Consider the following 8624-nt stretch of genomic DNA (forward strand, 5'->3'; position numbering starts at 1 on the left):
TATGGGGATTAAAATTCCAGTTTCACATTATTGTTTATATGGTATAGACAACTCAATCTCTGAGCTTTACTTTAGGTTAAGAGAGAAAATAAAGCTTATTTCACTTAGCATGAAGTTTTCAAAGTTCATCCATTTTGTAACATGTATCAGAAACTAATTCCTCTTTATTGCTGGAAAGATACTATATTAGAGCTATGTCATATTTTGTTTGTCCATTAATCTTTTGGTGGATATTGAGGTTGTTTCCATTCATGTGCAAGTTTTTGTATGGAAATATGTTTTCATCATATCTTGTGGGTATATACCCAGGAGTGGAATTGCTGGGTTATATTGTAATTCTATGTTTAATATTTTCAGGAACTGCCGAACTGTTTTCCAAAGTAGCTGTACCATTTTTACATTCCCACCAGCAATGTATGAGGATTCCAGTTTCTCCACATCTTTGACACTTGTCTATTGATTATAGTCATCCTGGTATCACATTGTGGTTTTTACCTGAATTTCCTTAATGGCTAGTGATGTTGAACATCTTTTCATGTTCTTGTTAGCCATTTGTATCTTGCTTGGAGAAATGACTATTTGGATCTTGTAATCATTTTTTATATTGGGTTATTTATCATTCCATTATTGAGTTGAAGTAGTTATACATTTTAGATACAAGTCTCGTGATAGGTATGTAATTTGTAAATATTTATGGGCTGCCTTTTACACTTTCTTACCGGTGTAATTTGAAGCACAAAGTTGTTTTAATTTTGAGAAGTCCAACTTAACCATTTTTCTTTTTGTCACTCGTGCTTTTGATGTCTCATCTGAGGTTTTGTGTAACCCAACCGTGAAAATATTTATTCCTGTTTACTTCTCAGAGTTTCATAGTTTTAGCTCTTCTATTAGGTCTCTGATCCATTCTGAGATAATTTTTGTATGTGGTTTGAAGTTGGGGTCCAACTTCATTCTTTTGCATGTGGCTATTCAGTTGTCCCAGTGTCATTTGTTGCAAAGACTATTCTTCCTCATTGAATTATATTGGCACCCTTGTTGAAAGTCATCTGATCATAAATATAAGTGTAAATCAAGTTTAAATGCTAATTCTAATACTTTTATTGTAATGCTCTGAAAATAAAGTAAGAGTCACATTGTCAGTTAAAAAGTGCTGGTAGAAATTATTTCCTTTGATTTATTGTAAGATTATAATGACCTTATTTATGAGAACTTTCTTTTCTTTTTTCTAATAAGACTAAATATATTCAATAACCTAGTAAAAGTTTTGAGTATAAGTATCCACCAGTATAAAAAGTACAAAACAGATTTGTAGATTTCTAATATATTAGTACAAAGTGCATGACATATGAGAACTTTTAATACAACATGAATTGTCCAGGTTTGCTTATGCTTTCTTCATCAACTCTGTTGATGTATTTATAAATTTAAAATATTTTTATTCTGTAGTTGAACTTCCAAAATTTCCTAAATATCTATCTCCTATATTCTTATGAAATTAAACATTAATAAAATATTTATCTTAATCATCATGTCCCCTTTAAACTCTGACATAATTCAATTGTGTTGTTTTGATATATGTTTATAAGGCATAGCTAACATAGCATAACTGTAATGTATATAGTGCTATGACAGGATGTGAATCCTAAATTTTTGGACCAACCAAATCCCCAAATAATCACAAGAATTGCTCCAAGACAAGCATAAAAAATAATTTCATTGATGGTGCCAGCTCTGACCTATTGGTAATGGATCTCTAAATGTGTAAATAATGAGTTTGGGAGCAGCACATCTATCACTTCAGAGTTTCACTGGTGAAATTAATCAGAGAACTTTACCATCAATTTTGCATTACACTTTCTTTTCTTTTGGAGTATATTACACTGTGTGTGTGGATGTCCGTCCCAAGCTTCTTTATTTAAGACCAAAGTGATGAGTGATGTGGGATTAAAATCAAGAGCATCACTGAACTTAACCTTCCCTCTAACCAGTTCCCCCAAACTCCCTGCCCCTATACCCTTTGTGTTTTCAATTATTTTCTTATTGAACGAAAAACCTAATCCCCAAAGCCCTGGTATAAATCCAGGGTTCTCTTTCTCTAGCTTTCCCCTTTCCTCTGTCCTCCCAGTACTGAGATGGGGAGGTATTTCAGTATAACATATGGAAGAACCCAGAGTGGTGAAAGATACAGAGGGAAAGGTTACTGAATACAACACAGTAAACTGAGGGCCCCCATAACCTGGGATACCAAAATGGGACCCTGGTGCCAGAAGAAAGAATACTGATCCCCCCGAGAAAGGGACCCAGCAGCCTCAGAATCTTCTCATTGCAAGTAGTCACTGCTTGATCGTTTGCCCTTCTGCTGACAGTTGCAGAACCACACTCAGACCATGTTCTTCTCAAACGCAAGCTTCTGGGTGATGTAGCTCATCTGCTGCAGTATGGATTTCAGGTACTTACGTTGACAAGGATTCTGGGACTATATTTAGATTAGCAGGAAGAAGTGCTATCATTCATTAAAGCTATCCATCATGGAAGAAGGATAGGAGCATGGGGTCACATTGTAATATTTTGGAATTTAGTTTGGCTGTAATAAAATTTGAAAAAGCAGTGGCTTAAACATGTTACCAGTTTTGTATGTCGTTTTCAGTCCAAGGGTGGTTTGGTAGATCCACAATGTCCTCAGGGAGCCAGGCTCTTCTTTCTTTTCATCCTTAGTATGTGTTTGTTCCTTTCTAGTCACAAGATGGTGGTCAAACTCCAGTATTGCATTTGAGTTCCAGTTGTAAAGAAAAATAAGGCTTACGGGTAAAAAGCACAGGTCAACTAACTTGGACTTCTTTTTTTAAAAAAATGTGTTTTTATTGATTTCAGAGAGGAAGAGAGAGGGAGAGATAGAAACATCAATGATGAGAAAGAATCACTGATTGGCTGCCTCCTGCATGCCCCCTACTGGGGATCAAGCCTGCAACCTGGGCATGTGCCCTTGTCTGGAATTGAACCCAAGACCCTTCAGTTTGAAGGCCTATGCTCTATCCACGGAGCCAAACCAGCCAGGGCTGGGCTTCCATTTTAAGAAACATACCCAGAAGCCTCATCCAACAACTTTCACTTACATTTCATTGGCCAGAATGGCATAAAATGGTCATTTCCTTCATCTGCAAGGAGTGCTGGGAGATGTAGTTTTTAGCTAGGCACATTTATACCCCACAGCTAGTTTTCCATTACTTATGATCATGGAGAAGCTATATTAGCAAGGCCTTTCACAGTTTAGTCCACCATTCCTGTTCTAGAAATAGGTATCCTCACTCTATGTTTATTACAGCATCATTTATAATAGCCAAGATATGGAAGCAACCCAGGTTCCCATCAACAGACAACTGGATAAAGAAGGTGTAGTACATATACAATGAAATATTACTCAGCCATGAAAATGAATGAAACCTTATCATTTGCACATGGATGGACCTAAAGGGTACTATGCTAAGTGAAATAAGTCAAACAGAGACAAACCATGTGAATCTAAATAAAGAACAAAATCTCAAGAATAAGATAAATGAACAAACAAAACAGATTCTAAAGAACAAAACAGATGAACAAAGCATCCAGAAAGACTCATAGATACAGAGAACAAACTGAGGGTTGCCAGATGGGAAGGGGGTAGGGGAGCTGGCTGAAAAAGGTGAAGGGATTAAGACGTATAAATTTGTAGTTACAAAACTGGTAGTACAAATTGGTAGTCACAGGGATCTAAAGTACAGCATAGGGAAGATATATAGTCCCTAATCTTATATATTAAAGAGCTAATATGCAAATTTGTCAGGACGCTGTCACAGTAACGACCAACCGATCAGCAGGAGGCTGTGTGTGCAACAGGCACGCACAGGTGGGTGGGGCTGGGCTGCTTGCGCAACGGGTCATCAGGAGATGCATGGAGCACCTCTGGGTCCCTCCCTCACCTCCCACAGAAGCAGCGCGGCTCCCTTCCGCCGGCTCCCGCGGAAGCGGCGGGCGGCCTACTGCGTGTAATACAATACGCTAGTATTGTAATAATTATGTATAGTGCCAGGTGAGTACTAGAATTACTGGGGGATCACTTTGTACATTATATAATTGTCTACTAGGCTGTACACCTGAAATTAATATAAAATAATATTGAATATCAATGGTAATTGAAAAATAAAAACTACATATCTTTCACCTTTATTGAGCTGGTGAGAAGCCCCTCTAATTCCCCACCTTGCTCTTCTACAAGGGCTAATAGCAAGTGTGAGCCTCTGAGCTGTGTCAAAGATGAGCGTGGGAAAGGCACATCTATCACTTCAGTTTTACTAGCAAAATTGGCCTTAAATTTTTACCATAAATTTTTCATTTCTTTTATTGTGGAATATCCATTATAATTGGGTTAGACATAAATTTCAGGAGCACTGTTATCACTGTTAAACATCATGTAATTCTTAAAAGACTAGGCTACTAAGACTTGTTTTCAGATTCCAGATCCACGTTTATTAATAGAGTACTTTGGGCAAGACACTCAGTCTATGCCTTAGTTTTCTCATTTGTAAATGGGGATAAGAATTTTTACAAGCAGGATGATCAGGTAATTTATATCCAGACCTGGAAACTTATGTACTGGAAGGGGAACCTATAATAATAAAAGTGTAATATGCTAATTAGACCAGAGGTCCTTCTGGAGGAAGCTGGGGCTGCGAGGAAAGCCCAGGTCCCGGATGCCAGAGGGAAGCCGGTGCCAGCAGCCAGGGGAAGGAAGGCCTCTACTCTTGCATGAGTTTTGTGCACCAGGCCTCTAGTACTATTAATAATTATGCTTGAACAAGAGGCAGAAACCAGTACCACTCAGGCATACCCACGACTATGGTCATCTTACTTGTAGACACTTTTGAGAAGATTAAATGAGAAAATAGATATAAAGCACCTAGCACAGAGCCTGACATACAGTGTTGAGTAAATACTTGCCACAACTTGTTTTTACCATTGAGTTGAAAAGTTCCGTTGTTTCAGCATTGCTTTTTCTCGTTTAACAATATAATAATTGGTATTCTTCCTTACAATGGAGAATAATGGGCTGAGAAAAGAACTTAAGTTTTTGCAAGACTGAGAAAAACCCAATTTAAAATCAAACAACCAACCTCTCTAAAGGAAGAACAACAGTGAAAGACACTGCAGAAATTCCTAGTTAAAAGAAAGATTCTGGAATGACAGTGCGGGTGAACTCTTTGTACCAGTGAGAAGGGGAGAATCAGAATTTTAACAATTTCTGCATTTTGCATTTCTCAAAGGTTTTGGTCTGGGGATCCCTTTACACACTTAAAAATTTTTGAGGACCACAAAGAAGCTTTTCTTTATATGAGTTATATATATTCATGTAGAAATAAAAATTGAGAAAATTTAAAAATATTCACTTAAAACAATAATCCCACCATATATGAATATAAATAACACATTTATTTTCTATTAAAATATATTTGTTATTGTTGATAGTATTACAGACATCTGCAGATCTCTTTATTGCCTGGTTTAGAAATGAAATTAATTTTAATATCTGCCTTTTTATGCAAGTTTGCAATATGTTGTTTTACTGGAAATATATGAACACAATGTTTTTGGAAAAGGGGTGGAATATTAATAACCTTTCAAGATAAGTATGTTTACTCTTTGACACTGTACTAAAACTCCACAATAGTGTCTTAAAGGTTAGTTGTGAAGTGGACTCTGAAATTATATCAATGAAATTTTTGTGCTGTTACATTAGAAACAATCTGTCTTATAGTTTGAATGAATCTTTTACTCATGCTTTTTTGTTGTTGTTAATCCTCACCCGAGAATATTTTTTTCCATTTTTTGAGAGAGAGTGCAAGGGGGAAAGGGGGAGAAAGACAGAGAGAAACATGATGTGAGAGAGACACATCAATTGGTTGCTTCCGGCATGCATCCCAACCAGGGCCCAGGATAGAACCTGCAACCCATGTATGAGCCCTTGACGGGGAATCAAACCCTCAACCCTCCAGTGTGGTGGGCCAATGCTCTAACCCCTGAGCACGCCGGCCAGGGCTACTCATGCTTTTGTAATATTCATTACTCATTTGGAAAGTATTGGTTCACTTCAGAAACCTAATACCTAGAACATTCTAGAAAAATGTGAACACACAAGCACACATTCCATTAGCCATTAGAATGATGATGTCATATTGCCTCTGGAAAACTCCACTATACATTTGTGAAAGAATGAGAGGGAAAAAGATAAATCATAACATTATTATTATGAAAGTAGTCTTGACTATGCTATTCATTGAAAAGGTTTTAGTTTCAGAGCACACTTTAAGAATAGCTGATATGACCTGTTAAAGCCAAAAACTTACCAGCTGCTTTTTTTTAAATATATATTTTTACTGATTTCAGAAAGGAAGGGAGAGGAAGAGAGAGATAGAAACATCAATGATGAGAGAGAATCATTGATTGGCTGCCTCCTGCACACCCCACACTGGGGATCGAGCCAGCATCCCGGGTATATGCCCTTACTGGGAATTGAACCGGTGACCTCTTGGTTCCTGGGTCAAAACCAGGAGACAACCAGCAAAATACTAAAATATAGTCCCAAGTGACAATTTCAAATCTCTTTATATGAAGGCAACTAGACAAGCCTACTAGAAAATAAGATGGCTTCTAATTTAAAAGTCTTTCTCATTTTTGGGAGTTTGAATCCTATTAGCATTTCTGTGCATGTGGGCAAGTATTTGGGGGAGCTCAAAATGCCAGCTGCTTTTAAAACCAGGAAACAACCAGCAAAATACTAAACTATAGTCCCAAGTGACAATTTCAAATTTCTTTATATGAAGGCAACTAGACAAGCCTATTAGAAAATAAGATGGCTTCTAATTTAAAAGTCTTTCTCATTTTTGGGAGTTTGAATCCTATTAGCATTTCTGTGCATGTGGGCAAGTATTTGGGGGAACTCAAAATGCTTCATTTCTTCCTCTTCTCCACATCTCCCCCAAGATAGAATCTTCGTGGAAACATGTAGCTGGCAAACCCCCATTAAAGATATTTTAATACATGTTTTCTGTTTGTAATGTTTGCAAATTTCTATCCATTTACTAAGGATCAAGTTTTCTTTGCAAGAATACGATAGAAGATGACTTCTCAAGTGGAACTGGTTATACATGTGAAGAACTTCTAGATAAATCTTGTATTTTGCTCCTTGTTCTGTTACATCAGGCTTTTCAAAGTAGGATGATAGGGCAGGTTGATCTTTTTTTAAAAAACAACAACAAACAAACAAAAAACCTTGCTAACTAGTTTTAGCAGGAGGCTGGTTATAGGACCTCCACTCAGCAGTTCTCAGCCAAGGAGAAACTTGTTTTGGGCATCCTGCCCCCTAGCTTCTCAGTTTCCCAATGCCCTCATACCACTTCCTTTTGGCTGCATAGTAGGTCTACCCTCTTAAGAAATGCTTTGACTTCTAGATTACCGCTTTGCCTCCTCTTCTATCCTTCAGCAACAAACACCCTTTGTATTCATTTCTTTTCATTTAAGTCTGGTCTTCGATCAGTCCAGTTTGAGATACAGTGTTGGTGGATGTGATAATTAAAATTATTTACACTAAGGTCTGAAGGAGGGCTAGATACCAGATGTTTAAGAACTAAGAACCGACTAATGGTCTGAACAAAACAATCTGCAAAGGGGTGACAACATGTAGCCAATTGAATGGACCTAACTTTTATTTTCAACAAACCATATTGAAAGCCAGTAAGCCATTTAGATTTTTAACCCAATTATTCAAAGTGTCCAATCTATAAATAACAAGCAAGCCTGGTAAGGCAAGAAATGAACCCTGCTGGCTTGGCCCCATGGTTGAGCTTGACCGATGAACCGAGAGGTCACGGTTTGATTCTCAGCAGCAGGACATGCCGGGGTTTACGGGCTCCATCTGCGGGAGAGGGGCGTGCGGGAGGCAGCCATCCGGGATTCTCCCTCATCATTGATGTCTCTCTCTCTCTCTCTCCCCCTTCCTCTCTGAAATCAATAAAAATATTTTTAAAATATCTTACACTCCCCCTCCCGCCCCCCAAAAAGACGACGAATGAGACGCGAGGTTCCCGAATGGCTACTCTGTGACAGCCGCACGGATTAGGTATCAAGGAAAAAGCGGGGGAAGTGCCCAGAGGGCAGACCTCTCTGGAGCAAGATGTTCCGACTTCAAGGTCGTTGGTAATGATCCTGATATTTCTTAGTAGCCCCTTTTGACGTTTCATTTATTCCCCGGATTAGTTTTAGGCTTTTTAAAAAAAATATAAAGTAAATTTCAGTGCTTATGAAAGCTAGACACAGTGATCTCCAAGTGTGTTTTCAGGGTAAGATGTGGCCTCGGGTTTGGGCGGACGTGAGGCCACGGCAGCCCACGGACCTTCGCTCTCCTTGGCAGGCGCCGTTCGGCGCTCAGCTGTCCCCACCCCGGGGTTGGCGGAGGGGAGATGCTGGGTAACTACCGAGCCCACAGGCCCGCGAACGGCATGTTCCCCGTCAAAGTCTTCCGGTTCTGGCCTCTCGCCCCGACCTCTGGCCGGCAGGCAGGCAGGCAGGCGGTGTGGTGCGGCGCCTGCGGAGGG

The 8624-nt window shown here is 38.9% G+C and overlaps 1 long non-coding RNA gene across 1 annotated transcript; it reads right to left on the bottom strand.

Moving 5' to 3' along the window:
* Window positions 1-7713: 7713 nt before the first annotated feature.
* On the bottom strand, window positions 7714-8618 carry LOC106727688. The gene is made up of 2 exons (XR_001363927.1): window positions 8505-8618; window positions 7714-8031 (listed from the first exon to the last, which is right to left on the bottom strand). It is a non-coding gene; the product is annotated as an uncharacterized LOC106727688 (long non-coding RNA).
* Between the last annotated feature and the right edge of the window lie 6 nt (window positions 8619-8624).

Source organism: Myotis brandtii, unplaced genomic scaffold, assembly GCF_000412655.1.
Source record: "Myotis brandtii unplaced genomic scaffold, ASM41265v1 scaffold465, whole genome shotgun sequence".
NCBI lineage: Eukaryota > Metazoa > Chordata > Mammalia > Chiroptera > Vespertilionidae > Myotis > Myotis brandtii.